Source organism: Halyomorpha halys, unplaced genomic scaffold (assembly GCF_000696795.3).
Source record: "Halyomorpha halys isolate HHAL.00 unplaced genomic scaffold, Hhal_1.1 Scaffold142.1, whole genome shotgun sequence".
NCBI lineage: Eukaryota > Metazoa > Arthropoda > Insecta > Hemiptera > Pentatomidae > Halyomorpha > Halyomorpha halys.
In genome coordinates this window covers 652,289-659,901 of record NW_027113471.1, presented here as the reverse complement: position 1 = coordinate 659,901, position 7,613 = coordinate 652,289, and positions in this window count along the sequence as shown.

The following is a 7,613-nucleotide window of genomic DNA, read 5'->3' as shown; positions in this document are numbered from 1 at the left end:
TATGTTATTGGTGATAATGTTGTTGTTATAACTGTTACAAATGAATATATAATATAAGCTGTTAAAAATTTAGATTGTCCTTGAGGATGGCCGAAATGGCCGAAACGTTGGACTGTTGAAAAATAAAAAGCGTTGAGACAAAAAAGGATACAAGTTTTGATTTATTTAATAAAAAATATTTTTATTAAACTATATATTCATTATTATAAATTATTTACTTTATATCAATGTTTATGAAATCTAAGTAAATGTTTAAAGGTACTAGGTTTACAAATAAATACGGATAAAACAAAATATATGTTTTTTAAAAATGTTTTGAGTTTAATCACTTCCATCTTTGAATGAATTATTTATTATTTATTCATGACATTGTACAACGTTTCGGGACCACTGTCCCATATTCATGCACTATAAAAACCTATAACAATAATAAAACCAACATAACACCAATCTTCATCCTTATATATTTTAATTTATACAATAATAATCACCTCATGATTTCATATGGGAAATCATGTCAACCATTTGTGCATCTTCACTTCTCTATGGCACAGCCATCAAATATATGGTTAGGAGCAGAAACGGGAGCGATTTCGGTGATATACGAAGGTGGTCTGAAAAGTTTCCGTCCTAACAAAATACAAGACATTAATTCTGAAATTTTTCTTTATTTTTATAAGCGGCGTGTGAGCTTAGTAACGAGCGGATCTGAACTGAGGGGTAAACGCCCGAAGGGTAGACCGAAACGTAGATGGGAGGATTGGGTTAAATTTGATTAAGTAACCTTCGAATTCCTCTCGTATTCAATCCTCACAATCCAAAATCCTTCGTAAAATCCTCAATGCTCCTTACTTTGTCACACATAAAATCATACATAAAGACCTTAATGTTCCCTATGTAACCGATCTAGCCCGAACCAGTCTAATCTGGCATCCTCTTCCATTCCTGACAATCCTCCGAGACGTCTGAAAAGAAGATGGCTACGAGACCAGCTAATGTAAAATGTCATTGCTACCAATGGATAGTTTCTCTACACGCCTGTAACACTCCAATTTAACTTAGATCAGATTTACTTAATGTATTATAATGTACAGTTGTAAATAGCAATAAATAAATATTTAAAAAACAATTTGATTAAGTAGATTTGGATTAGGAGAGGAATAACTAGTAAGATGTATGAAAGAGGTTTAGGTTGTTTTTTATCGCCACGTAACTTCAGTCACATTTCTTTTCGAAGTTTCATTGTTCTTCTCTTTTAATCTGAAATTGCTCACGTGTTATTTTTTTTCCATAGCATGTTCAATTTCATATTAAAGTTATTTATCAGGCATAGACTGGAGTCATAACAGTTAAGAAAGCTTTTTTTTTTCTTCCGATAATTAGGTGTGAGTGATCTTTTAAGATAGCGGATCAGACACCAATTATGAATCTTGCTTAAAAACAATGTAGTTATTTAATTAATTCCACTGTTGATCTCAATATTGATAATTAAGAATCGTTCGTATTTAGCCCGGATTCAGGGATTCATTTTTTTTTTTTTTTTATTATCTAGAATTATGAAACTGGAATTATCCGGTAACAGTCACATTATGCGAAAGCCAGCTCATTCACGGGGGATTATCGTGATTGGTCGAAAATACCTGTATCAATCGGTTGTTATTTTCCACTTACAGACTCAAATTATTGTTTAATGCACTTAATGCAATTATTGTGTGCACATGAAACAAATACATTTACTTATAAATAATTCAGTCGACCTCTGTACCTTCTTATCGGCCCTGACGAAGCCCTGCAAACTTTGGTTAACAATAAATATATAAGAAGATGGTCAGGGTTGCGGTCAAAGGAGAAACAAAAATAGTTTACAACTATTTATTTTCCTGTATAGGAAGATGGTCAGGGTTGCGGTCAAAGGAGAAACAAAAATAGTTTACAACTATTTATTTTCCGACGTTTCGCCCCACTTTGCAGGGCTGTTCAAAGCAAACGGATGAATCAATTTTTACGGTCAACTATAAGGGTATTCATGATCTTTAGTTTAACATGTTAAATGGAGAAATATTTCCTACTTTTACCATGTTAAAACGATATAACACATAACATGGTTCACACAGGTTCATGATCTTTGGTTTAACATGTTAAAGCTTGTTAAATGGAAAAAAATTGCCTTCTTTTACCGTGGTAAAACGAAATAACATTTAACATGGCTGAGAGTCTGTTACTTGGTCTGTTAAATGGAGAATGACGTCACGCAATAGACCAGTTGAGATCGCCGCCATTTTTGTTGTTGTGACAGTTCAGTTCCAACAAAGTTTTCAAATGTAAATGAAAGAAAGAAGAGAAGTGGTTAGTACAAGTTTTAAATTTAAGAAAGAATCATATAGAAGAAGTTATAGATGGGACAAAAGGAATTAGCGGATATTTTTAAGAATTTTAAAAGAGAAAATGAAAACAAAGTAAAGGTATCCTTGAAAATGATCTGATGGTCGAAACGTTGGAAGGTTCTGAAAAGAATAAAGTTGAAAAAAAAGGATCAAAGTTGTTTTTAAATAAACTAAACCACTCTCAAACAAGAATTTATTAATAAAAATTAATCTAAATTTGTAATTATGTATATATTATTTATTATTTGTGTATCATTAATTAAATATACTTTATAAAAAGTGGAAATTATTTAAGCAGCCCCTCTCTCCCTCAAATAGATGTAAGCTCATAAGCTAAACTTTCACACAGATTCCACTTTTCACTCACTCTAGGCATGTTGTAATAAATTGCTTAAATCAAAACTGAAGTAAACAATAACATGAGGCTCTGGAAGGAAGGTTATAAGCATAAAGGCTTATAAAACAAGTTGCTGAGCAAATCCGCTAGGGGCTCTTATGCATTTAACGTTTGACATGACTTCAAATAGGGCTGCTCACAATTCGATACTTATAACATTTAACATTTAACACAACATCATGAATACCCCTAGAGTCTGTTACTAGGTCTGTAAATGTAGAATAACGTCACTCAAACAGACTCTGAGCTCGTCACCGTTTTATTTGTAGTCGTGTTAACTTACTTGCTCGTATTTTGTGCTTTGGTTGTGTCAGTATTGTTTTGGATGTTTTTAAAGCTAATAAAGCAATAAATGACAATAATAATGGTGTAATAACAGTTGTCAATTAGCTTATCTTCTTTTTCTTACAAGTCAGACGATTAACAAGGCACTCAGTATCCAAACTTTTACACAATTTCCACTTTTTTTTTTCAAACAATTCAGACATGTTATAATAAATTACTTTAATCAAAACTTAGAAGTAAACAATAACATGAAAGTTTTGGAAGGAAAGGTTATAAAACAAAAGTTGCTCAGAAAATCCGCTAGGAGCTCTTATGCATTTACCACTTAACACGACTTGAAATTGGACTGCTCACAATCCTATAGTTATAACATTTAACATGGTAAAACATTTTACATTTAACACAACATCTTGAATACCCCTAATATATACATATGTTAACAATAAATAGTTTTCTTTTACTATTTCGATACCTTTATTGACCGCCACCCGGACTATCTTCCTACAACTATATATAATTTAATTTCTTGTATTTATATATTATTATATACATAGATATAGAGACAGGTTTGTTTATCAGTTATAGTAAAAAATGTCCATATAATCACTTACTGTTTATTTTCTTATAACTCATACGTTTCGTCCATTCTCGAGGATCTATTGATTAATAATTTCAATAAAATACCTTTAAAAGATAAATTCAAGAAGCCATTTTAGACCAGGTGGGAAAGAAGCACTGAGATCTCTTGGAGCCGTGTCTTGCCTTCCACACGGGATTGGCAAGGCTTGGCTTAGAATTTCCCAGCAGAATGTAAATATTATATATTAATACGAATGTGTTTTTATTTTACCGTTGCTTAAGTGTAATTGTCTTTGCCATGTACATTAATTATTTTTATTATGGGATAAGTTTTATTTTATTATATTTTTGATATAAATTTTTTCTTGTGTTTTTTTTAAACTTATTTATCCATTCAAGTGTTTCCTGTAACCGGTTTTTTATTATATTTTCCTTTTAATCTATGTGTTAGTCTTATTCTCGTAAAATGTATCTATTTGTTTGTTCTTAGTAGACTGATCTACTGCTGTGACTATGAATGATGGTCTGATCTCACATTGCCGTCTAAATTAAATTTGTTTAGCGGGTCACTGAAGAGGATCTAGGAGGGTGAATTCCGGAGAGCGAATTTGTTGATCGGGTGAATTGAAACATTGTGAAAGGGTGAAATTGAAGGAGCAGAAATGAGAAAGAAAAATAGGAATGAATGAAACATTTGTATTTGTTGTACAGAAATTGAATGTAAAAGGAAACTGTAGGGGGGATTATTTATTATATCCTATTATTGTATCTCTTTTTCTGATTATACCATGTATGTGTAATTTATATATGTCCGATTACGGATTGATAAGTATGCTGTGTGAGATAGAAACCTAATGTATTTAGGCAGCATAGATAAATAAAGTATTTCTCTCTCTCTTCATATTTTAATTTACACAAATCAATATACTATTATATTTTATTTATATATTTCTTTATTATTATTATTTTCAATTAACTTTTCTTCTTGTCATTATTATTATTTTCTTCTATATCTGTATATATTGTATGAGTGTTTGAATACTAACACTTAGTGCCCATAACTTGTGGCAGATTGTATTAATTATCTTCAATCAACAAAAAAAAAAAAAAAAAAAAAAAAAGAAGCTATTTTATAAGTCGGAAAATAGTAGTTATACGGTTAATTTCAAATCAGATACAAGAAATTTGAAGTAGAATTATGCTGAAATTTTAAGCAAAATCAATTTGTGATCAAAATTGTTTTATATAAAATAAATAATATATAGTTATGAATATTTAATCCACACAAGACTTTTTAAAAAGAATTTATTATATATAATATATCCAAATCTAAACTAGCATATATAATAACGGTCTTATTACGGACGACTGAGAGCTTTGATTGCTGGTTACAATATCATTGAAATTGTTGATCAACAGATCCTTGATGATGGCTGAAACGTAGGAGCTACAAGAAAATAAACAGTGTGAGACTATATGGGGATTTTTTTATAATAATTGATTTACATATTTACATCATATAATATATTAGAAGAAATAAACAAACAAAAAGTGGTTCAACTTCCTATGAAATCGCTGAATACTGAGGTATTGACCGTGACAATGAGGTATTTGTTATTTTACCTATACAAATGGTTTGTGTATATGGTAGTGATTTGGTGGATAATTTTAAAATAAGAAAATTTAGATATTTATGATTTTAAACAAAAAAATAGGTTCTAACTTATAATTAATGACCTGGGCAGAACAGCCTGCAAAACAAATTTTAAATTTTAATGTGAGGAAGAATTTATAATTGAAGATGTCCTTGAGGATGGCTGAAATGGCCGAAACGTCGGACTGTTGAAATAAAAAGTGTTGAGACTAATAAGGATACAATTTTTGATTTATTTAATAAATAAATCATATATTTTCTTTATTCAAATATTAATTCCTTGAAGGGACAACTGGGGTTAGTGTGTTAGTTTAGTAATCATTTTGCTTATATGATTTACGAACAGAACTTAGGTGGTCTCATTGATTATTATAATTGGCTTATCTGAGTGACAAAATTGCAAGTTTCGCTGTCGCGGTCACTTCTGCGTCTGATTTGAGCTTCCCTCTTCCAGGTAGACTAGTATGCGAAATGGTGAAGACCATGTACTTCGCATCAGGTTTCTGGAAGAACGTCTTTTTATCTCGGAGGCTGGCCAGTTGGCTAGTCATGGACTCTGGCGTGATGGTAGGGGTAGGCCAGGTCCTAGCTTGCACGGTGCATAAGCTGGGGCGGCATTGCAGTCGCGGCGTCCTCGGGGTCTCCCGGTGTCCGTGGCAAAAAATGAAACCCCCGATCTCGAATTTATATAAATTCAAAAAATTCGGATTACTTACCTTAGAGCGGCAAACCCGGCTTGGCCTCTTGAGCAGCGGAACTGTGTTGAGCCCTACCGCACCTCGGCCTGTCGCAGATCGTTCCGAATCGCGTCGTAACCAGTCTCCCAATCGGATGGTATTTCTTCTCTTATCTATCTGTTACTATTACCCTTTTTATTTACTATTTACAACCTTTAATTTTTCTTATTATATCTTACTTTTCTTTTTATACCCCTGTTATTTTACACTTATGTTTTTTCTTTTTTTTTTCCCTTTTGTACTATAGTGTTTGTATCTTTTTCATACCTGACGAAGCCCTGCAACGTGGAGCGAAACGTTGGCTCAATAAAATAGTATAATTATTTACTATTTGAGTTTTTTTGACCGCACCCGGACCATATTCCATTCATCTATGCACACGATCAATCAATAATCTTCCAGTTTGTCAAAAAACAAAAATAGTTAACGACTATTCATTTACCGAGGTTTCGAACCACTTTGTAGAGCTTTGTCAGGGCTGTGTAAGGTGGCTGTGTAAGTCGACTTTCACTTTTCAAAAATAGATACATTCTGTTAAACAAATAGATGTATACAGTACATATATAGAGTATATAGATATATACTGTTATACTAGTCGCCAAAGCTATCAGCTTGAACAGCCTATGGTTGTTAACTATTGTTTAAGCTAATATTTCAAAAAGGCCTCCACTGGCTCACTACCAGTGATGCGGAGAGAGGGATGCGCTGGGATCTCTTGAACTTTGCTCTACCCCTCACACGTGGGGGATAGAGTGGGCTCAGGGATCCTCATGTCGATTGTGTAAATATTGTATATATTATTTTATCATTATGTTATTTTATTTATTTATTTTTCATACATATAGTTTGATTAAGTTCATCTTGTTTATTCTTTTGTTTGTATATATTTTCAGAGAGTTGTTCTTTTTTAGTTTTTAGTTTTGTTTTTTTTTTTATTATTTTTTAAAATTTTATTTTAGTATGTATGAGATCATTCATCACTATTACCTATTGCCCACAACTGTGTGGCAGATTGTAATATCTATCAATCAAAAACATTTCAAAAGTGATATACCGACGCTCCACGGGGGTCTTAGCGGGGCGGTCCGGGGGAGAAGGGTGGCCTTTTTTTGGTGTTAAGATCTCCTCTTGTGAAATTGTGACATGTCGTACATCGACCAACCTACTCACAATAATTGCCTGTTTGAAAAGTCAGATAAGTAAGGCTACCATGGATAGTGGAAGTGAAGGGTTTCTTGCCGTTTTTCAATTTGAGGTGCTTTTTAAATATTCCTCGATTTAACTGTCTCAAAGTTTCCTCTTCCCGTTTTAAGCTAATTCGTTATCAATAGATATTATGTATTTCTAATTCTTACGAATCCCAAATCACAGCCCTCGAAGATTGGTGTCGTAATTGGAGGATTAAGATAAATTCCAACAAATCCCATCAAATCACCTTTACCCTTCGTCGTAAACCTACCAACTGGCCTACAGTTTCATTTACTGGTGTTACTCTTACCCCTGTCGAACAGATTCGCTACTTTGGACTACATTTGGACAAACGATATTAACCTGGAATCCTCACACCAGACTGAAAC